Raw genomic sequence first — 25514 nt, 5'->3', positions numbered from 1 at the left:
TTTGCGGCAATTACAAATTTAAACAAACAAAATCTTGTCCACCATTTATTCACAAAGCAACTGTTATCCTTTGATCAGTTTATATCACTCCCAGTTGCCTTCTCCAAGCTGACTGGTTTTTTTAAAGTACTTTATAGTTAATATCATGAGAGTTCTTATATCTAGCTTGGCCCTTCCTAAAACGATTATGTTAAACAAGTTGAACATGTCAAAAAAAAAATAGAGAGTTTGGCATTACATATGACAACCACTTGTCATAGCAAAGAAAATAAGACTTGAAAAGAATCCCAGATATCTAATAATGACTTGCCCAGATTTGTAATAATATAACAGTAAGAAGAAATCATTTAAATTATTAAAGGAAGTAGTAGGGAGAGAGGAAAGAATTTCTGGCAAAAATACAATAATGCTTCAGTTTATTTTTTACTAAACATATAGACAAGATACACTCCCTCCCCTCCTTTTTCCAACTTTATTTACATAGGATTTATCTGTAAAACATTTTAATCTAAATGGGATTAAAATTAGGATTGTGATCTGATGCAACAAAAAGTCCAACCTATGCAAAATGGAACAGTACTGACTGAGATGGTGCAAATCTTTTTCTCTAGTGATAGACAAAGGCTTTTAGACTCTGCCCCTAATTATTTAGTCTACTCTGAAAGAAATCCTCTTGTATCCTTTTACTGCACAGAATAAAGTTCCCACCGCCACCAATCTCCACTCTGACGTGCATGTAATTGTATTTCCATCCATTGGGCCCAGACCCAGTATTTCTAGTACATCACTGGTATCTAACTCTGAAGATGCAAAGGCATGAACACAAAAAAGTTCCAAAGACTACTTCTCGCCCCTTTAAAAGTGACTTTTGATAAGGCATCTAGCAAAACCAGCAGCATGATTATTTTAGGTTCATTGTCTTTCTTTTGTACAAAAACCTTTAACTTATTTGGGTACAACTTTCCCACAAATACAACTCATTCCATACATCCTGCTCATGGTCACATCTTTGATGAAGTACCATCTCATTCTGACTGAAAATAAAAAAGTTTTTGAATTTTTAATGCAACCACAACTGAAAGAAAGACAGTTAGAAATGTCACCATCTAATTGTCTTAAATTTGGCATTTCAGTCTTTAATGGTGAACTTGATTCCCTATAAATGTCATCTTGTTCTGATGAAATGAAAAAAAAGGTAGAATTAAAAAAAAACCAATTTTAAATGTGTGTGGCTCAAATAACTACCTAGGGAATGCTTCCTCTGAACATATATTGTTCCCGTTATCCTCCCTATTTCATCCAATTCTGATAAGAAAGGAATAAATAAACAAAATATTTGCATTTGTACTTTATTTACATGCTAATAGATGAGAAGAACTCAGAGATTCCCAAATAAATAAATAAAGGGAGACTAGTATGGATCCATTTCAAGCTATTTAGCTCTCATCAGCTAGCCATACCCTTACTGGGATTCGAACTGCCTAACATGTAATACTGGGCTGTATTACATGTTAGGCAGTTATTTTAGCCACTAAGCCACAGGCTCTCCCCCTTTATTAGCTAAGCCAGGGAAATAGGAATGCATTTGTGTTACAACCCCTGGTATGCCCAAATATGGGAGGGAGCGCACTACTCCCTCTTTCTGTCATTCGGCTCATCACAGAAAACCATCCAGGCAGAAACCCATATTTTTATTTTTAATGTTGCCTTTCTATATTTGTGTATATGTATATGTATATGTATATGTATATGTATATGTATATGTATATGTATATGTATATGTATATGTATATAAGATTAGAACTATAAAAGATAGTTTTATAGTTCTAATCTTTTATAGTTTATGATTATATATATATATATATATATATATATATATATATATATATATATATATATATATATATATATATATATATATATATATATATATATATATATATATATATATATATCAGCTGTTTGTGTGTGTGTTCCAGCATAACTCTGGAATACCCCAAGCAATTTCAACCAAACTTGTACACAAATGACTTACTTTCTGAAAACAAATATTGTGGCGGTAAGACATTCCTAAAACCCCTTGGGGTATGTATTCTGTTAAGATACAGCCTGTTGTGCTTAAAATGGCTTCTACTGTGCATTACTATGAAGTTGCCATGGTAATGGCTTCACAGTACTCTACAAGGGGGCTCCCTCTGGTAAGGGGGAAAATCCAACATTAGAAATTACATTTGGTCCGGACATTTTCTCCCTAGAAACAATTATCTGGGCAATGTCAGGTTATCAGCTAGTAGAAGTAAAATTTAAAACCCTGATTCTTCAAAATCTAAGTCTGTAAAAAGAATTGGTTTTTTTTAAAACCACTGAACTAAACATTACTCTATAAAGCTGTGACTGATGATAGAGGAATTCTTATCCAATTAGAATGCTTTCTCAAAGTTGAAAAGAAAACTCTTGCAAGCATCAGAAGACATGGTGAAGTATCTCCCCTATTACTGGAAGCCCAGTTAAGTATAGGAGCAGGAATAGAACCAATGCCAAAATTCTGCCACATTAATTGGAAATACAATTCACTAAACTCAATTCTTCTAAAGGCCCCTGTGAAACAAAAATAAGTGGGGAATTATGTAGGAAAGTGGTCATTTGATTAAGACCTTTGTAACACTTAATGTTTTTTAAACATTTCCATTAGATGCAGTCAAGAAGAAAAGTGGATACACTGTGTTGTCCAAGTATATTTAACAATTACAGACAAATTATTAAAGTGCATTAGAAGATCTCCATCTCCATTAATAGATGCTTCAACACTGGAAGTTTTAAAGAAGAAATTGGATAGCCATTTGTCTGAAGTGGTGTAGGGATTCCTGCCTAAGCAGGGAGTTGGAGTAGAAGACCTCCAAGGTCCCTTTGAACTCTGTTATTCTATTCTATTCTATTCTATTCTATTCTATTCTATTCTATTCTATTCTATTCTACTCTACTCTACTCTACTCTACTCTACTCTACTTTACTCTACTCTACTCTACTCTACTCTACTCCATTCCATTCCTTTCCTATTCCTATTCCTATTCCTATTCCTATTTCTTTCTATCTACTCTATTCTATCATATTCTTTGAGACCTGTGATTGTAATAAGCTTTTGTCCCATGGCTTAAACTATACTTCCCTTATAGTTAATGCAGTTGAACAGCTGTAGCTTGAAATAATCAATCTGTAGCTATAGAAAAAATGCTCTTAATTATAGAAAGAAAAATAGGCATTTCTAATGCTAGCCAAGAAAGATGAATATCCTAAGAAGGTAGAGGATGATGAAAAATTCCTTTGTAACATAATATTAGCTGCATTAAACAACATTTCAAGATTATCAATCAGGTCAAAGGTTTTCATTGAAAAAAAAGCAGGATGCAATAGAGAAATTTGCTACAAATAACCCCCTCCCCTTCATCTGTCTAGAGCACAGGTGTCAAACTTGTGGCATCACATTGCCATCATGTGATGTTTCGTGATGATTTCCCCAATCATGGTGGGCATGACCTATGGTCCACCACTTTGACACCTTTGGGCCTAGAATTTAGTTGGTAGAAGTTTTAGCTTTACTAAATATCTATATTGGGACAATCTTCATTAACTTGAACTTTGTTCCACGTTATTGAGAAGAATCTGCACTTTCTTTAACAGTTTGCTCACTTACCCTCTCATTATAAGGAAAGACAGATCTGGGGAATTAACCCTAAAGGAAATGAAATATATTGTTTGACAAACTATGATGTTTCTCCTTATTCTCATTTGGTTCAGAATGATCAGAAAAGATGCTCCACTAGTTACCAAGATACTGAGCATTCTGATAAGGATTATCTTCCTCCCTTTTCTTCAATAGGAGACTCATGGAAACAGAAAAGTCCATAATCAAGTATCTTTTGGTTGATACTGAATTTTCTTTCCTTATGTAGAAATATATTCAGTTTAGTGAATAAGGTAAGCTGATAATTAATTTTTGAAGAAACTGTTCTAGGCCATTGGAAATCTTGGCCCCATTCATTGAATTGGAGAACTTTCAAATCTAATCAGTCATGATAGGTTGATAGATATGCCAAAACTCTAACAAAATATAAAATACATTTCATAATATTGAAATGTCGTCTTCATCATTTCTTGATGTTTTCAAGACATGAACCTTGGGTCAGAAAGTCAGCCAAGTTAAAACCTGAGCGTATAACATTTTTTGATTCTTCATTAAATATATATAAGTAAAAAAGACCCTCATCATCAACCATAATGATTCTGAATATGTTTTGTAGGCAAAAGATCCCTAGGTTTATTGTCAAATATGTCCAATGAAAAACATCAAGGGTTCATTAAGACCTGAAAATGTCACCAAGACAGACAAATTGACTGATTGCATGCAAGAACCTTTGTACTATATGGAAAGGTCATGGAAGAGTGTCCAGTCTGAAACCCAGACATCTTCATTTTAAAAAGATACCATATTAGAAACCTGTTGCCATTTAAGTAGGCAATAGGAAATAGTCTGATTTTGGTACAAATTATACCTTGTTTCCAGGGCATATATTTCTCCAGAGATGCAGTTCCTTGCACCTGAAAATTTGAATAACTATCATAATTAGTGCTCTCTCTCTCTCTCTCCCTCACTCTTTCCCTCCCTCCCTCTTCTCCCCCCTCCCCTCTCCCTCCCTCCCTCTCTCTTTCTCCTTTCACAACATTCTTTCAAATACTTCTAAGGCCCTTAGGGATGTATGAGTTCCAGTTAAGAAAGCTTATCAGTCATACCAAGACTATTTTTTTTGTTCCTTACAAATTCCTTTAGCAGAAACCCTCATATTCACTTCCATTGTTTTTCCAGCAAATAACAAACACATAATTGTTATTAATAATCACTTATGTATTGAAAGAGTAATCGATATTAAAAACATTTCCAAACCCATCTATAACATATTTAGGGTTCTCTGTATTTCAAAAAGTTCCTGTATCTATTTCTGTACCCAAAGAATAGCAGAGCATTAATGAAAAAACAAAAATAAATAAGGGTATATTGTAGAGGTTTTGAAGCAAGAAATTGATTCAGAATCAGGAGGAAGCTCCTCTTAATGCATGCTCAGTTGATTTATTATTGCTGTACTCCAGGAGCTTACAGAAAAATACATTTCCATCTATCATCCTCTTTCAAAAGGTTCAGGAAAATCAAGTTTTATGCTAAAGTAAAGACATTCTTGATAACAACCAACTCCCTAAACAAAACAATGGGGTGTAAATCAAGTTAGCTGGATCACATGAGTAACTTGACTGAGCTCAGCTGTTGCCTCGCTGTTACAGACAGCAGTCATTCTCTGCTGGTGTTCATTGCTCATTCAACATTTTGTATCACAAAGACATCTGAAATAGCTCTTGCTCAAGTCTGTCTTCTATTCTTAGCAGGACTTAAAAGAACTTTAGGAGGAAAATGGAAAGCAAAGGAAAAGAAATTCGGTGATGCCTGCATAAAAGAAACTTAACATTGGCTAAAGAAGGAGACATAGATCATTTTAAAGCTGGGATTAGTCTTGCAGTTTTTAATATTCTTTTTCTCTTTGCCTATCCAGCAATTACTTTCAGAATACAGAATTAAATGTCCCCTTAATCAGTGTGGTATTCTGCCGGTTCCTACTGGTTCGGGCAAACCGTTAGTGGCAGCAGCTGCTGGACGCTCTGTCCACACATTCTGATGTAATACGCAACCTTCTGCACATGCAAACATTTGCAAACTAGTAGTAAAGGTAAGTGAATCCCATCATTGCCCTTAATGCAGGGCTGTCAAACTCGTGGCCCATGGGCTGGATGCATCATGCACTGGTCACACCCGTGTCCAGTTTAGCAAAGGGGGGGAAAGTTCCAATACGTCATGTGACAATACCGTGACAATGTGAGTTTGACCCCCCTGCCTTAAGGAAAGATCTTTTGAGATACATCATGGATCACTATTTTTTTAAATTAAACAGTATGTCATCCTCCAGTGATAGCCCATCAAAAGACCCTAGTTCAGTAATAGGGACACAGGATTGTCCTGTCTTCCAATCTTCTGATTTGCCTCCTTATTTTTGGATCTCTCCAGGGTAAATAGACAAGTCTGAACTCTACTTAATTTTGGGTCCTATCAATAAAATTGTACATGTAACTTGATGTCAGGGAATAGAGCAGATTAGTTTCAATTCAGGTGTATCATTTTCACCATCAGTATCTTAGAACTATATGTGTATGTGTGAATATATCTTTTTTTAAAAACTGCCCTAAAATGTGATTATTTAGTTTGATGAACTACAGTAAAATGGCAATTTCCCATTTGTTTCCTTCATATTTTCTTCTGCACCACATTGTTTTCAAGCAGGGACTATCATCTTTAATATGTATGTAAGTTCAAGAGGAGTCATTGTGGCTGAAGATCAGGGTGAAATGGTGTCAATGAAATAAATTAGCAAGAAACTCAGAATTGAGGCCTTCAACATTTCTTCTACTAAGGAAACCCTTTAAACTTACCATAAAAGAACCCTTTTTTGCAATCCATACATTACAGAAGATTCTGTGACATTAAGGTTTACATTAAATTGTCAGCAGAAATGCAACTGGAAATAGTCAGTTCCCAGATTTACAGTGTTTTCTTTAAGGCATTAAACCCTATTCACACATTTAGCAAAACTCAGATACTACTTTAAAAAAAATAACCACCAGTTTCTCATTGACAGCTTTGGTGCAACTGACTCCAACAGTATTTTTTTTTTTAATTTTCTGGAGTTGGCAGTTGCTCAAAATCTAGTTTTAGCCAATTTGTCTCAGCTGCAAGCATTCTTAGCGTGTATGGTGCTTGCTCATTTTGTTTTCTTTGTTCTCCTGGGACACGTGGACAAGGGAGAGAAGGAGAGGGCACAAAGAGGCCAAGAGAACACAATTCTGAAAATCTGAGTTGATTTAAATTCTCACTCTGACAACTACTGAAAACTGTAGGAAGAAGTCTGAAAAGTTAATCTGTTCCAAAGGCTCATCTTTTAAATGTGGCAGTAGCCTGTCAACTCCCAGCCTGGTCACAGGAATTAAACCAAATGAGGTGATATATAAAGGGCACAGCTGAATCAAAAACTGTGCCACTAGTCACAGTTGGGTTTGGCGTTAGTTTCATTAAAAATTTAATTGGAATCAAAGTACGCCGTCACAGTGCACATAAGTACTTCCTGTTCTTTCTGCTTAAGAATCAGAAGTTCATGGATTGGAAAATTAGCAAAGAGCATGTTTACACTCTGCTCCCCATTACAAGAAGTGATTATTTGATAAACAATGAATCACAGCCAGAAAGGAATGCCAACATTTGTTGACAGATTCAATTATGGATCTTCATGGATTGTGCCTCATTCTTCTGGGGTGGAGAAGAATCTTATGCTTTAGGAAATTCTCCTGAAATTAGCATGCAATATGTGACTATGCTGTTGCCTTTCATGTCAAAGGAGACTTCAAACAGAAAACAATAAGATTGCTACAGATATCAAGGGCTGGTTGACACAAACTTGCCAACCACATTATTTCTGCCAATTTGACTTAAGTAAACTTCATTAACAGAAACTAAATGTCTGAAAAAAAAGCCATTGACATGCATATGAAATGAAAAAATAAAGCCCAATATCTGAAAATAAAGAAGAAACAGTCACTGAAGAGTTTTAATCCTACTTATTTATTGCAATTCCTTTAGATAAGTGAGATGAGTTAGCTGAATTACCTCACAAAGAAAAATGCACATTGAACAGCCTAAATGTAATTTTATGTAAGCTTTAGTAATAGCTTCTCTCTCTGTGGAGAATGAGAAATAGTAAGGTAAAGATAAAGGTTCCCCTCACACATATGTGCTAGTCATTCCCGACTCTAGGGGGTGGTGTTCATCTCTGTTTCTTAGTCAAAGAGCCAGTGCTGTCCAAAGACGTTCTATGTGGTCATGTGGCTGGCATGACTAAATGCCGAAAGCGCATGGAACACTGTTACCTTCCCACCAAAGATGGTTCCTATTTTTCTACTTGCATTTTTACATGCTTTCAAACTGCTAGGTTGGCAGAAGCTGGGACAAGTAATGGGAGCTCACTCTGTTATGCAGCACTAGGGATTCAAACTGCCGAACTGCCAAACTTTCTGATCGACAAGCTGAGTGTCTTAGCCACTAAGCCACTGCATCCCTTTAAATATCCATAGGCAAATTCAAGGGGTTGCATTCATGTTGGAAATATCAAGGTGCTTGCTCGTTGAAAGGATTAGCCAGTGATACCATCATACCCAGTGGACTTTAAGTTGGGAGTTCCTTTTATTGAAATGGTGCCTAGCTATCTACTTTCAAACTGCTAGGTCAGCAAGAGCTGGAAGAAGTGACAGAAGTTTGCCCTCTCATCCAGCAGTGCTTGGATCACTCCTTTCAAGTGGTGAAAAATTCAGTTCAAGGGATGAAAATGATGTTGACATTGTGTGACTTTTTCATGCAAGTGATACAATTTACTTGTTTAAAGATCATAAGGCAAGTACATTGTTGCACACTTGTTGCTATTTTGATATCATTGCAGTGTGTAATAGATGCCGCTGGAGCCACAGGTACAAACCTCCATCCTTGCAGCCCTAGGTACCCGATAAGGATCTCAAGTGGAAATATTTAAGTAGCTAGGTTATCTCAGTAATGAGGCATTTGTGTATGAAACACTGAATCTTCTAAATATGTAGAACTTGTTTGCAATTGTTTGAGCTATTCCTCAGTTTTGGTAGTTTTCTACTTTTTTTTTCAAGACAGATCATTCCCAGAAAAATGAGTCAGCTGAGCAATGTGTGCCATTTTATTTATTTAAATAAAATTAAATAAAAATTTCTTTATTGTTTTCAGCTTGCAATTCTAAACAAAATAAAAGATAAAAATAATAAATACATTCAAATAAATTAAATCAAATCAGTCATCATTCAGTCATAGAACAGCAAATAATACACAAGAGTCACAATTAATTAAGATTACGAAACAGTATAGTTATTCTAAAATATATAAAAAACGACTGTGTTCTGTGCAGGCTATAGAATAACACTTGGCTGTGGTCAAAGAAATAAATCAGACTGAAGCAATAATAACCTCTTAAGGTAAAACAAATTGGAATGGCAAGGATACTTATTAAAGAGTTGAAATAATAACTCCTGGTGAACACCTGAATCAAAAGGACAATACAGAATACATATTCCATTGATTCAATTATTCCTCTACTACATGGACGCAGTCTCTGTTCAAAGGGGATATATTTGTGTGTGTGCATATATATATATTTGAATAAACACAAACAGACAAAACGCATACAAAAAAAGACACAAAACCATCTTCCATTACAAATTGTAGAAAGTGTGTCGATTGGTTACAAAAAACTTCTGTGCATCCCTTCCACAGTCTTCACCTACAATTCATATCAAATCATATATTTTAAATCAAATATATTTATATATATATCACTATCATCATACCTCAACCTTCATTTGACTATAATTGTTTTTACGTCCTTTTATATAAAATATTCCAGATTTAAAGCAAAACCACATAATGGCATTCCATTAGCTCTTTTTGATATCATCCTTCAGTAGCAGCTGTTGGGAGGGCATAAAATCTGACTAATGACAAAACCCTTCTTAATGTTGGGATCATAAGCTATCTAGCTGGTTAGAGAAGATGTGCAGAGTGGCTCAAGAGGTGTTTCTGGATAGAGTTGGAAAGTCTGCTTGTCCCCCTAAATCAATGGCCCACTGATTCAGAACAGCTAGTACTCGTTCATAGCCCATCAAAGTGACAGCTGGCCATGAAAAGCCATAAAGTTGCAATTTGGTTTGCATTGGCTGGCTTTGGAAACACTGGAAGGTAACAGTCATAATTATAGGGGCCATGTCAACTTGAAAAAAAATGAGAATTTAAGCTAGTAGGAGAAGATGAAAATTCAGGCAGACGTTTCAGTTTTAAATAGGGCAGTTTTGTGGTGAAGGACAATGTTTGAAACACAGTGAGATGCTTGAAAAATGGTTCTTAAAAAATTGAGATTAAACACAGCTGAGCTCCAAAAAGGAGCTGTGTTTCAATCTTAGCTGAGAAGACTTTAATTACTGTGCATGTATCTGAGAAGACTATAAGATTTGTAAATAAAAGGTTTGTAAAGCGAGCACTGGATTTTTGTGTGTGTGTGCATTTAAAGTAATATATCTGGCATGAGATTTATGATTCCCCATAGCTTGGAAGACAATAATCAGATATGTTAAAGTCTTGAATTACTTTATCAGATTGTTATTTGTTTGTCAGGCATGCATTTTAGGGCATTGTGCAAAAAACATGACTTTGGTTTTACCGTAATTAATTTCTGGACATTATTTTTGGCAGTGCTCAACTAGTATATGGAACACCCATTTCAGGCTAATCTGTATTTGAGAAAGTAGCACAGCATCATTTGCATATAGAAGAGCAGTAATGTGCCTATTTCATCTTTTTGGTGGGTGAAAAGGTGGGCTATTCTGTTTGTCAAAGAGAGAATTAATATATAAATATATAAAGCAACCAAGATTTAAAATCAGTTAACAGAAAAGCAAAGTGACTGGGGCCTTAGCATATTTAGAGCCCCAGTCTAGTTTTTAAATAGCAATAGCATTAACTTAGATTTATATACCACTTCACAGTGCTTTATAGCCCTCTCTAAGCAGTTTACCAAGTCAGCATATTGCTCCCAACCATCTGGGTCTTCATTTTACTAACCTCGGGAGGATGGAAATCTGAGTCAACCTTGAGTCTGGTAAGATTTGAACTGCCAAATTGCAGGCAGCCTGCAGGCAGCAAAAGTAGCCTGCAGTACTGCACCACCAAGACTCTATCTTTGGGGAAAGCCAGCAGGGTTGGGGCCAATCTATTATCTGAGGACAGAATATTCCACAGAGCAAGGTCTAGAAAAAGCTTCACAAAAGACCTGCCTTCTAGTCTCCATCAATCAACATTGTAGGGTGCCCAGTCTGCTAGCTCAAATAGGATGGAGTTGGAAAAATTGACTACCTGGGCAAACACTCTATTTTCGTTCTGATTAGCTAGCTGAGAAAGAATGAAAGGTTTTGATACTTTCATATAGCATGCCTCATGAAGGCAGGGACAGAATTTAGTACTGTATAATCTGACTGGAAAGCAAAGAGAAAGAAATGGCTTCTTGAGCCATGCTGGACTAGGCATGGACATGCTGGACTTAATCAGTGGAACAGCTTCCCTCCAGAAGTTGTGAATGCCCCAACACTGGAAGTCTTTAAGAAGATGTTGGATAGCTATTTGTCTGAAACGGTATAGGGTTTCCTGCCTAGGCAGGGGGTTGGACTAGAAGACCTCCAAGGTCCCTTCCAACTCTACTATTATATTGTATTGTATAGGCAAGCTTGGACCTGCTGAATATGTTCTAAATCAGACCCAAAGCTACTGAAGTGTTCTAGACTGAACCAGAGTTGAAGCATTATGGAGTAGTCCATGATCCACCAAGAGATGGATACATCAGGACATCGTGGAATTCTATGCAGAGGCAAGATAATATATTTCATGGCATCATGTTTCAAGAAAGATTTAGACTGAGGACAGCAATGTCCTGCCAGTTGGAAAAGTGGCTAGCCATGTGAAGTTAACAACCTTGCTTAAGGCTAAATGAAAAGGAGGTTGTAAACAAAGCTATGCACACAGATAGCCCCAAGCTTAAAATAACCTCATGTCAAGCACAGAAGGGTTAAATGAGAAATATTGCACAAGTAGCAATAAATCACTGCTGCATTTCTATTCTATTGTTAGAGCCAAAGAAGGAAGATAATGAAGAAAGGAAAAATCCTTGTTTAACTGCCTTAATTGAATACTTCACTTGAAAACTAAATTAAGAAGCTTGAAACTATCTCTGTTACAAATAAAAGAAAAAGTGGTATTTTATGTACCGACTGATCATTTCCCGAGAACCCCAAACTTCATGACAGGGAGACAAAAGCATCTCATACTGTTGTGTCATTTTCTTTATTTTAAGGTTTCAATTGTTTTATTTTAACTTTCAGCTAAAGCAAATAGGTGTCTGACTTTCTTTTGGGCAAAAATAACTTATTTGGGCTTTTGATGGCATATTAGATACCAGATTTCAGAAAGAGGATAGAACCAGGGCAAAAACTAAGATTGGTTTTATGTTAAATATACATATATGATGATAATGGATCTGGAGGCTAATGAACGGCTAAGGGAACTCAGGTGATTCATCTCTTCCTCCCTCCCACCCCTCTCAGGATGTAATTCCAGTTATAGATCTAGTTTATTGTCAACCCTCCTGTCTTCATATTCCTGCTTTTAGCATAAGAGAAAAGGTGAGATGTGCTGAGATAAACAGTTCTTGATTAGGCACTTAAATGCTTTGGTTCTCAAACTGGTAATTTATGCTCTGCACAAGTCCAAATGAGAATTATAAAAACTCTTTCTAATCAATGTTGTTTGATATGAATTCAATATATGATGAGTGTAATAATACACTCAGAACCAAAGAAAGTCATTTGCATGTAAGCTTCCAAGAGAAATATAGAAAAGAACAGTTTGCCCTAATTAGTAGCAAACAATAAAATAAAAACACACCACCTGGTGGGATGGGGGGGGGGTTGATCATTAAACCAGAATGGAAGTAATTTCTGTAGTTTTCAGGTAATATTCCCAAGGAAGCAAAACTGAAGGAAATGCCTTACTGATTCCCCGACAGGTTTGAAGTTTCTACTTCCTGAGTAGTGGAGGTAGAAACCATGTTGCAAGGTAGAATTCCCATCCTGTTAAAAATAATCAAAGATAGGATTGAAACACTTGGGGAGGGGTAAGGAGAGGAGGAACACACACATAAATCATAGTGACAAAATGAGAAGTTCTCAAAGAAGTGTGTGATTTCCCACAGGGGAAAAGGGGATAAGTAAATGTTCTGACAGTAGTATTCAGTAAAACTAAAATAGCCCATTCAAACATCTCCAAAACACACAGAATTCTAAATATTGCCCTCAATCGCATGTGTTATATTATATTGTGACCCACCAGATCACAGCAGACAAATATATCCTTTCAATAATGGGTCCCGTTACAATTTTATTATTATGGCTGCATTTATATGTATAAAATTCTATTCTAGGACCAACAGTAAAACTTATTTACTATAAAGATGATTTGATACTTTTTATAGTGAATGAATGTGATTGTCTTCTCTCATTCTGCCTGGCAGCCTCCACACAGAGAATAAGAATGGGAATCACAGCAAATCTTGTCATTATGAGGAACAAGAATATATTACAAAATAATACTTGAGTTTGCAGTTTATTCAGTATTGCATAGAGATTAAAGTGTTAAAATGTATTCACATTTGTATACCATCATAGAACCTCATTAAATAATTTCTTTATATGTAGAATCATTACAAACAATATAACACTGTTCCTTAAAAATGTATGTTGAGGAAAGTATCTATGTTCCTTCTCATTTCTGTGGAAATGAAAAGGTTCATAAGATGGTTTAGTCTGTATTGATTATTATTCATTGGCATCGATTGTTACTCTATTATATTGTTGATTGTAGGGATAAAGTTAGAGGAAAAAATAGTACTTAGGAAATCTTGAAGTTCTACAAGAAAGGCAGGATATAAATCTAACAAACATATTAAAGATCAGCTAAACAAAACACTAAAATCTGTCATCATTATACACACATCATGTAAACACACACAGGTACATATACAGACAATTTGCAACTTTGGGTACTTTATAGTATAAGGACATGAATATTGGGATCTGAGCATTGAATATTAAATGGGATTCTGTATATGTGTAATCAATTTTCCTTTGAATTTGTTATCGTGCTGGAAGGAAACAGAATCCTCATTCATATGTCATGTTCTCATGCTTAGCAGCTACCAATAATCTGTCTTGGGAGAGATTATCCACACTTCTATAATATATAGTAAACTAAACGTCCAAGGAGCAGTGGAATGATGTACTGAGCCAATTTTGAAATGAATCAAAGGAAGCTTCCCCAGGAGAGTACCTTTGGCTCTCCGCCCTAAAATCGATAGGGAAATTGACAAACTGGTGAGCCAGGGGATCCTAGAGCCAGTCGACCATGCAAGCTGGGAGACCCCTATAGTGACCCTGGTCAAGCCAGATGGGTCAGTCCACATCTGCGCGGACAATAAATGCACTATAAACAGCACACTGCAACAAAGCGTTTACCCTGTGCCCATTGTACAACACCTACTACATTCGCTAGGGCCAGGAAATTTTTTTGCTAAATTAGATATGGTGCAGACATACCAGCAGTTACCTGTAGATGGTGCCACAGCAGAGCTCAAACCATCATGACGCACAGGGGTGCATTCAAATGCCATCACCTGCAATTCGGAATTTGTATCGCCCCTGGACTGTTCCAAAGCGTTATGGAACGGCTTTTGCAGGGGATACCAGGAGTCATCCCCTATTTTGATGACATATTGGTATCGGCTGCAAACGAGGCACAACTTTTAAAAAGAGTTAGGGTTGTTTTGACCAGAATTTGCGAAAAAGGCCTCCGGCTCAAAAAAGAAAAATGCAAAATTAATGTGCCCAGGGTAGAATTTCTGGGGTACATGGTTGATGGCTCATCCCATCCCAAAAAGTAAAAGCTATCCAGGAAGCCCCACACCTCACAATCAGGCTGAGCTGCAGGCATTCCTCGGGCTCTTTAACTTCTACAGCGTCTTTCTCAAACAGAAAGCAACTGTCGCTGAGCCCTTGCATCACTTCCTGTCCAAGAACGCCAAATGGTCCTGGGGCCGAGCCAAGGCTGCAGCATTTGCCGCGGTCAAACACCTGCTAACTGCTGACTCCCTGCTGGTCCAGAACAGCCAGACCCTGCCGCTGATGTTAACATGCGACGCATCCGCTTTTGGCATCAGCGCTGTCCTCAGCCACCACATACCCAACAGCACGGAAGCCCCTATTGCTTTCTACTCATGAACCTTGTCTTCCGCTGAAAGGAACTACAGCCAAATGGACCGAGAGGCTTTGGCTGCTGTAGCAGGAGTCAAGAGGTTCCATGAGTATCTTTACGGCTGAGACTTCGAACTTGTGACGGACCACAAACCTTTGCTGGGGCTACTGGCTGGGGACCGACCTACCCCAGTTTCCTTGTTTCTGCCCATGACCAGGCAGACTGTTTTCCTGGCTGCTTACTCCTACAAACTGATTCACCGCCCTGGTTCCACGTTGAGACATGCCAACGCTTTAAGCCGCTGTCCCCTACCTGAACTGCTGGCCAATCCCACTCCCGAGACACCGGTCCTACTTATTGACTGCCTGGACTCTGGACCTGTCTCGTCCAATGACGTTGCCTGTTTTTCTGCTAAAGTCTCTACTATTAAGCAGATTCTGAACTGGGTGCAGCGGGGGTGGCCCAAGGGGCCTGTTGGGGCTGAATTTAAAATGTTTTTTACTAAACGCGATGAGTTGTTGGTAATCAAGGGCTGTTTACTGTGGGGGGACTGGGTGGTTGTTCCAAGCAAACTGCGAAAAGTAGTATTGGAGGCATTACATGTGGGGCATCCTGGCATCGTCAAGATGAAATCCTTGGCTAGGATCTACGTCTGATGGCCTAACATGGATAAGGAGATAGAAGAGTGGGTGGCTACCTGCACTCTGTGCCAGGAATCCAGACCAGCTCCCCCTGAGGCGCCGGCTAAGGACTGGGAGTGCCCTCAAGCACCCTGGTCTAGGGTGCACATTGACTTTGCAGGCCCCGTTCATGGCCAAACATTCCTCATAGTGGTAGACACATATTCAAAATGGTTAGAGGTAGCCCTGATTATCTCTACCACGGCAGAGGCGGTCATCAAGGTGCTATGGAGACTTTTCTCAACGCATAGCCTGCCCAAAATCTTGGTCTCAGACGATGGGCCACAATTCACAGCCATGGAATTCAAGACCTACTTAGCTAACTAGGGAATTCGCCATGCCCTGGTCGCGCCATTCCATCCGGCTTCCAATGGTCAGGGGGAGAGAATGGTGCGATCGGCTAAAGAAGCCCTCACCAGAATGGGCCCGGGTGATTGGAAAACACGGGTTGATCACTATTTACTAATCCAACATATTATGCCAAGCACCACCACCAGGAGAAGTCCCTCTGAGCTTCTCATGGGTCGCCGTCTAAGGTCCCACTTAGACCGGCTACACCCAAACTACTCCGCCACATCGCCCTCAGACTCCACAAGCAAGATTCGAAACTTTAGCATAGGGGATTCAGTATACGCCCACAACTATGCCGGGGGAACTCTGTGGATTCCTGCTACAGTGATAGGCATCACTGGGTCTCACTCTTATCTATTAGAGCTAGAGGATGGTAGAAATTGGAGGAGGCATATTGACCAACTCCGTGGTTGCCTCTCCCACTCCAATCTTAGGGCACCAGACAAAATTTCAGAACAAAGCAACCAAGGCCCTACCCAAAAGGAGCAAACATTCACTCCTTCCACAGCCAGCTCAAACACGCAAGGTCCAGAAACCTATCTGAATTTGTTGCAGGCCCACAGTGAGCTCCAAATGAGCAAAGCTGGGGAACTCCAGCCACGGCCTGGGATAAGTTCCAGCAGGTTCCACAGAGCAGAACTGGAGAGCAGACAGGTCCGTCCGACCAGCCTGAAGAACCGGTTCCAAATGAACTGCGCAGGTCTGTTAGAGCGAAACAAAGACCCACCTACTTCAAAGACTATGTGACCAATAGGAACATCCCAACCAAGAGGGGGGGGGGTGTTAGATATTAACACTAGCTACCATGGTTTCCACTCTGGTCCTCTGTTCTGGTGGGAACAGAGGTTTAATCTGATTGGTTAAGAGGTCTGACAGCTCCCTATAAAAGGAGAGCTGTCAGACTGAACAGTCGCTGGATTGTACATACTTGTCTGTGGAAATAAAGAGCTGTTGCTGCCTTAAGCCATTGTCTGCGTTCTCATTGCCCAATCTAACATGCTTCTTGAAAAATTATCTGATTAAAAATATGTTGGATATTTTGGATATTTATAATCAGATAATCAAATCTCTTAGATATCTCCTCTACGGAGAAACCTCTCTACCAATTTTGCTTGAAGACAAAATGATTAAAATGAGGTACTGCAAAGGAAAACAACTTACAAACCATGTGAAAACAAAAGAAATATATGTATTGTAGGCACTTCTTTTAGCATCTGTCAATGGCACTAAATCTACCTAGTAATCAAAAACATGTCATGTTAATAAATATTGCATAGACCTTTCCTCATGTGATTTTGTCTAAGATGACATTTGGATAAAATCAAGATTTTCTACTGATGTTTTTCTTCTTGCTGATAAGAAACACTAAATTTCTTTTTCTAGCTTCCTAACTGAACCTAAGATATATTGTGAACATCTATTTTAGATCGTTCTTAGCGTCAGCTTTAGATCACAGGAAAATTTTGTATGGCAAATTTACACTCAGAGGGTCAAGTTGAAATAGGTTTAGAATAATGAAATTGTCACATCTTTGTGGCTTTTTAAGGTGGTTCTCCTTTATAGCAAAATGATGTGTCTTTGCATCAATTTCCCTAGACCAAGAAACTGAGAGAGACTAAGTTGTGACTTTTGCTGGCCAAAACAATATCTAATTTTGACAAGTGAATGGAACCCATTCATTAAAATAGGAAGGACTTCCTCTCCAATCCACACTCCACACTCCCTGCGGCTTTTTTCTAGAACTTTTTGTCCCTCTCCTGAGCTTGATTTTGTTCACTGTTGGATCACAACTGAAGGCCTTATTCACTGGTGGTATCAGTCTCAAACAAAAACCATATTAAGCTAGAATGCTTTAGAGTGAAATCTGACGTTTTAGAAAGAACCTGGACCCTAGGTACTCAATTACATAAAATTAAATTCTATGTGTTCAATTCTAAACAGATAGACCTAATTAAAATTTAGAATTCAGTTTGAAATATTTGAATAAATCAAGTATTCTCAATGATTGACTATCATTGAGATGGAGTGGAATGGGTGTTAGAGATGAATTTGATTCACTAGCTATAGTTTTATTGTAAAGAGTCCCTTGAAACTATCTATTGCTTCGTGAAGTGTGTACAAGTATGCCCCCATACACAATGAATTTTTATTTTGTAATTGGTAACCAGAATTGTATGGCAACTTTTATGTAACCTGAGCAGTATTGTTGAAAAAACATGCTGCTTTTGCATCAGGTTTCTTCAACTGCCTTAGGTTGCTAACCTAATTAAATCCCAAGAGGATTTATAAGGTTAGAAATATGTAAAACTCCCAGTAAATGAATGTGAGACTATTGTGCATGACAAAAGCCACAATAATGAATAAGAGGCCATTTTGTAAACACATCCCGGCATGAGAGCAAATGTGTCTCTGTCTATACTTGATGGATATTGAGTTATATATAGTGGATCTGAAATACACAATAGTCACAAAATGAACCTTCAATGTTGTAATTAACCAGCTCATAACTAGAAAGATTTACTTGAATATGAGTAAAGAGAATTGACTATTGCTTATATTCTCCTTTTCATCTTTGCTGAAATCTCAACAAAGTTTTGTGGATACTACTGTTCCTTTCCCTCACACAAATATGATTCCAAAGTCTGTCCCTATTAACAATGTCCTCTGATCCAGGAGGAGAAAATTTTATTCCTCTCTTAGAACTTTATCCAAGAAGAACCTTTGAATGTTTTTCCATTTCTGTGTTTGCCAATTTTGAAGAGTAGAATTTAGTTGAGAAAGGAAACCAAATTGTAGGAAAAACTAATAGATGACAGGATCCATCAAGTTAATATATACATATATTAAAATAGGATAAGAATACTATGTAAGAGATGAACAGATAGAAGAAAGAAAGAAATTGCTAAGTATCGCAGAAACACAAAGCTCACTAGATCAGCAGTAAAGCTATTGCACCTTCAAGGTGAAATGGACAGATTCAGTGATGAGATACTGCAGAGAAGATAAATGAATTATTTGCATCTGTCATCATAAAGAAAGCTGCTGAAAAATATATCTACCCCCTTTTCTTCTCCAAATAAATATCTGAAATATTTCTAAAAGTGGTAGTCAGGCAACAATATCACAGAATCTGATTTCAATAATTTCTGAAATACTTATAGATAATTATTGAAGGGCACCTACAATTTGGAAATTCTGTCATGGGCAAATATATATCAGGGACCAGAAGAACATGAGTTTGGTACAATAGCTTTTTTTCAGTGACTACCTCTAATAGGACTTAAGTTTGAGTTGATAATGACAGGAGTATTATACATCTATATTTACTTATATTAATTTCCTCTGACTTTCTCATTTCTTCCCTTTTTTTTTTCTTTCCTTCCTTTCCTTTATTTATCCTTCTTTTCTTTTGCCTCCAGTGTCTTATTTTCCACTTGTTTACTTCTGCTTTTTCTGTTTGTGAACCTCAGCAAAATGCCATTTACATTAATTCAACTAAATATAAATATAAATAACTATAATCATAATTGAATATTATCAGCTACTAAATAAGCCAAATGGAATGGAATATTAATAGACTTGGGTGGGGGAGGAAAGAAAAAGAAGTCAGACTAGACTAGACTAGACTTGATGAGACTGGACTGGGCTAGACTAAATGAACAGAAAAAAGAGAACATAATTTAATGGCCAAGTATGATTAGACATACAAGAAATTTGTCTCCTGTGCATACACTATCAGTGTACATTCAAAACAACAAAGTAATAATGATCATAATATCAAAGTAATAACCATCATAACAATGATATCAGTAAGAGAAAGTAGTGGAACAGATGAGAGGTATAAAAGTAATACAGCTATACTACTTGGGTAAATATAGGACATAGGACAGTAATATGGGAATTAGGTGTTCAGCAGAGTGACGGCACAAAAATCCTTTAGAATCCTTTGTGCCAATCAGAGAGCTGTGAAAAGACAGACACAGACTTCAGAGGATAGTTAGAACTGCAGAAAAAGCAATTACTACCAACCTGCCTTCCATTGAGGACCTGTATACTGTACGAGTCAAAAAGAGGGCAGTGAAAATATTTACAGACCTCTCACATCCTGGACATAAACTGTTTCAACTCCTACCCTCAAAACAACACTATAGAGCACTGCACACCAAGACAACTAGACACAAGAACAGTTTTTCCCGAACACTATCACTCTGCTAAACAAATAATTTCCTTACCACTGTCAAACTATTCACTAAGGCTACATTATTATTACTATTAGTCTTCTCATCGTTCCTATCACCCATCACCTCCCACTTATGACTGCATGACTGTAACTTTGTTGCTTGTATCCATATGATTTATATTGATATTGATTGTTTCCTGATTGCTTATTGTACCCTATGACTATCATTAAATGTTGTACTTTATGATTCATAACAAATGTATCTTGTTTCTTTATATACACTGAGAGCATATGAACCAAAGACAAATTCCTTGTGTGTCCAATCACACTTGGCCAATAAAGAATTCTATTCTATTCTAAAATATATCTTAGTAGTACAACTAATGAAACAAGAAATAAAGGATAAAATAATATTACTAGCAAGTAGTGGTTGGATCTAAAGTTCACTCTTTCCATCTTCCTGTAAACATTCTAAGTGCACAACCTCATTATTGTATTATCTGCATTTTCTGCCTTGGCATTTTTAATAGCCATGAACTTTTGTCATATTTCCATTATGATTACTTTCAATTACAGGATGGCAAGTAATAAACAATGTTATGTTGTAATGATTTTGTTCTATTGATTTTCCTGTAAATAGGTTCGTGATTGTGCATTTATCTTCACTGTTTCCTCTGTTCTGTCTTCTAAATCTCTTGGGTGACAAAAACAAATGTCATTTCATAGCTATTCAAAAACCATATGAAGAAAGTTGAATCCAAAAAGTTGTAAGTGTCAAAGTGTTCCATTTTAAAAGGGAAAAATATCCAGCACTCAGGTGATCTTTTCATTTCTTTGGTTTTCACCTGTGTATCTTTCTCTAAGACATAGCTCTGTCTCTCCATCTCTGCATATACCTACCTGTACCTGTATCTGTATCCACGGATAGCTTCATAATGGCTCACTGCCAAATCAGGGTAGAAGTGTTGAATACCTAAGCACCGGGTTCATTATGAAGCTCTTTAAAATTGAATTTTCCCTGATCCTTCCAGTCATTCTTTTACTGTAGTATCTGATTTACAAATGAAAAGATAAAGCCCAATACAAGAAAGAATGTCTGCCACAATAAGAAGGAATAAACTGAAAATGCACTGCCATTTACTTGAATGCAGATAGGAACAGAAATTGTCCATGTCCTTCTTTTGAAACCATCCTCTGCATTTCATTGTTTAATTCTTCCCAGGACCTCAAATGCAAATGCATTCAGCAGAACATCTTGCGCTATTTGTAGTAATAGTGGGAAAACCCTTTTCATTTTTTCGACATGACTTGTGAAATAATTTATGATAGATCCAGCTTAGTTTCAATAGGGTAAATTGTAGAGATGGGTTCCTACCAGTTCGGACTGGTTTGGTTGAAGCGGTAGTGGTTTGCCAGCCTGGGTTGCCAGAACCGGCAGTGACTTAGGCCTGCCGCGGCTACAAACCAGTTTCCCAGTCAGCACGACATGTTTTTTTCCCCATTTTTAAATGTTCTGTGCATGTGTAGACCTATTTATGGGCAACTATGTGTGAGCATGAGTGAAGCGAGCGTGCGCACACAAAATTATGTACACACTGAACCAGCAGTAATGCAGCAGCAACCCACCCCTGGTAGATTGGCCTTCACTTTTGAAGTACACAATGTTGTTGAACTGCCACCATTAATTCCTAATAGATGCAAATAGCCCTTGCAGGTTTTCTATCAGAATTGTCTCTAGCTCAGTTTGTATTCAGATGTCAATACAAAAAGGGAACAAGTCCCACATTCCACACTGACTCACATTGATGATTTTCCCTGATTGTGTAATGAAATACCTGACAGCAAACAACTAATCTCAGAGAGCAACAGTTCAACCCTGAGCTACATATATTCTCTTCTATTGAAAGTTATCCAATTGGATTGTATCCTGGACGCTGGAAGCTCAAATCTTCAGTGTGTGGTTTGCCTTCAAATCGTGCATACCCATTCAGAGGTGGGATAGTGAGATTATCCCACTATATATGCATACATATACAAGGGCAGAAACTTCAGTAGTAGTTAGGAATTGTAGCACTTTACCATAGCTTTCCAATTACACATCTTTACTTTTATTTATCTATTTTTTAATCCCTTTCCGGCTATCAAGCTTTATGGGGGTATTTACTGCTTTAGTATAACCTCTATTATTGCCATTATTTTGTGCTTTTGATTTAGGAGATAATTTCCATAAGCTTCTGTCTCAATTTGTATCTGCAAGTAGCATGTTCATGTTATATTGCTTAGCTACTTTCTCTGAAAGTCATGGCTTTGTCTTTTTCTTTTCTTATGCTAGTACTGTCCCCTTTTTGCTTGAAGCATATCACTAGGTCATCAATAAAGATTGGTATCTTTAAAATTACCTCCTCTATCAATTCTAACAATGAATGACATGTTTTCTAACTGCTTGCTTGCCATTGCCATGCAGTTCTAAATTGCCTGTCTTTATTTTACATGAAAAAGGTGATAGCAAAACTCAAAAAGCCATCTATGAAGGTCAAATTGTAACTGTTGCCACCAGATGTTGTGATTTTCATAGGATCACATTGCTATTTAGGGTCCAGAGGTTTTACAGCTCTAATCTCTCTTGTCTTGGGAAAAGCCATTGGTGCGCATTTGGATTGTACACCAATGGCTCAGAGTTGTTTTATGCCAAATGCACAACACGACTCAGAGTTGTTTTATGCCTTTTGGGTAACTATGCTACCAGTAAATTAAATTAGTGCACTCTTTATCTGCACTGGTTCCTTTTTGCCTCTCTGTACATAAGTGGTACAAGTGATTGTCTTGATTAATCTGGCCATAATTTATCTCATTTCCTGACTTCACATTAATCATCTTGAATCTCAGAAACAAGAAAGAGTATTACAACTACACGTGCAATCACAATAACACATAAACCAACAAAACTCCTTCAAAATATCTAAAGTAAACAAGATGATCTAGTAGCCCAAGGGGGGAAAGTAGGTATCATCTACAGCTTGGTATCATCTACCATTATCAAATATCATCTAGTGCAAAGACTGTAACATCTACTATGTTGGATGGACAGGCAGAAGACTAAGCAGAACTCCTCCACAAACACTAGAAGACACTAAAAACAGCTTAATTTCACAACATATGGACAAACCAGGCATAGTTTCAACCAGCAAAGTTTCATCCAAAAACTTTATGGAGTTCCTGAAAGCTTGGCATTCAGATTAATCAGCCATCAACAGAGGCATAGAAATATACCTCATTTACATGCCATTCAAAAAAGAAAATAAAAACAAAGAAGGAAACAAAAGAAGGAAATCACATTGACTCTTGCAGCCAACACCTAGGGAAGCAAAGTTTTAGACCAAACAGTCAAACAACAAAAACTTCAATACCCTAATCAAGGAGTTACCACGTTGGTAACCACACTCCACCAACATAGGCAGGACAAACTATTGTATTGAAACAGGGGAAAAATCCACACTCACTACCTAGTTGATAAGCGAAATGCCTGCAATAAAAGACAAAACTTGCACCAAGGACTCCATCAAATATTACTTTGGTGTGATCAACAAACTTCCTTGTGACTTGGTAAAATTTAGACATTTTCACTTAATATTTCTAAGGTGATATTTCTCCAATCTATCAAACAGATGTTTTAATTTTTGTTAGATCTAGCTTTTGGGGGAATCACATGACATGTAACTCCAGAGCCTACCAATGTTGGAATAGGCTATCTAGAATTTCACTGAAGTATCCACCGTGTAACTTTTGATGGCCAGATTTTTGTGTGATTGTGGAGGCTGCTTTCATTGCTTTCTCAATGTATATGTTAATTCCTCACTGTGATCAGCATAACAAATAAAAGCACACAAAACAATATATTATAATCATGAACACATTATCTGATATTGTGTCTTGATTTCTGCCACAGAAAATTTGGCCACAATATTAGTGATATTGCCATTAGAAAGGAAACTACATAAAAAGGCTCAATTGGTCTGGGATGTGGTTGCAAGATAAGTAGAATAAAGGAATTCCTCTCTAGATAATATTATAATACAATAGTACATGAGTGATGACTTGAGTTTCTCCTAAACTGCATAATCAAATCCCTGCCTTGCTTTGCTAGTGTTTACCTATCAAGAAAGTGGATGGTACTTCAATTTAAGGTAAGTACTTTCTCATGTAACAGTGTCTCTTCAGGTTTTGTTCCAGCCCCCCCCCCCTTCTTCCCTAGCCAACACAGAACACACTCCAGACCAAAACTACTTCAACAGGATTTATTGCACAGACAGACAGACATATCCTTGGCAGCAATCCACCACGACAAGACTCTCAGAACCCTCCGGCACAGAGACATGATAGCAGCTATCCAGCATGCTATGCTTCCAAGACAGAACTTTCCGAATAGTTCCTTTGTTGACTTCTGCAAAGGGCGTATGCACAATCAGTACTTTTATAGACTGAAGAGTAGTCTACTGATCAGCATCTGAGAGCCCTTACCGCCGGTAACTGCGCCCTTGCTCCTTGCGTCAGTGGGCGTAGTGGTAACTAGCATCTAAGAACTCCCTGCTGATGTCTGAGTCACTGTCCCGTGACTCCTCCCCACTGCTCCAAGGCATGGCATCAGGAGCCCCCCTCCTTTGGCTCTCACTGCTGCTCCATGCCTCAGGCACCTCCTGGTGGCCGACCAGACTCTCCGATCCCTGCTCAGAGTCAGAACCCTGTCCAGGGTCCTCCACATCCTCCAGAGCTGACTCATAGGGATCCTCGCTGTTGGAGTCTGGTGGTAGCTCCAACGGCTCCTGCTGGGCCATAACAGGTTCCCTTTTCATACATCTCCATTTTTTCTCCCATGCTTTCACATGTTTTAATCACTGTTTTGTTACTTCTGGACTTATCCACACTCTCTTATGCTTTCTTCCTGTTCCTGATATGTCACTCTCAAAACTGATATCTCTACACTATAGAGGTTCTTCTATTATATTTCTACAGCAGGGGTTGGGAATTAGAGCCCTTAAATGACCTGTAACTTCAACTACCAGAATTGGGAGTTGGCTGGCTAAGGAATTATGGGAATTAAAGTCCACAACTCATAAAGGGACCATAGTTCCCCACCTCTGCTCTACAGTGGTCAATAGCATTGCTGCTTCCACAAAATATAGTACATATTCTTTTTGGTGCAATGATTTGCTCTTCTGGATCAGGAAAAGAAATAGTCTGTGCTTAAGACAAGGACAGGGGAGAAAAAAAGCAAGAAACATCTCCTGGGGTAGGA

The sequence above is a fragment of the Natrix helvetica genome, assembly GCF_964273705.1.
Source record: "Natrix helvetica genome assembly, chromosome: 4".
Taxonomy (NCBI): domain Eukaryota; kingdom Metazoa; phylum Chordata; class Lepidosauria; order Squamata; family Natricidae; genus Natrix; species Natrix helvetica.
Note: the sequence above shows the minus strand (reverse complement) of the source record.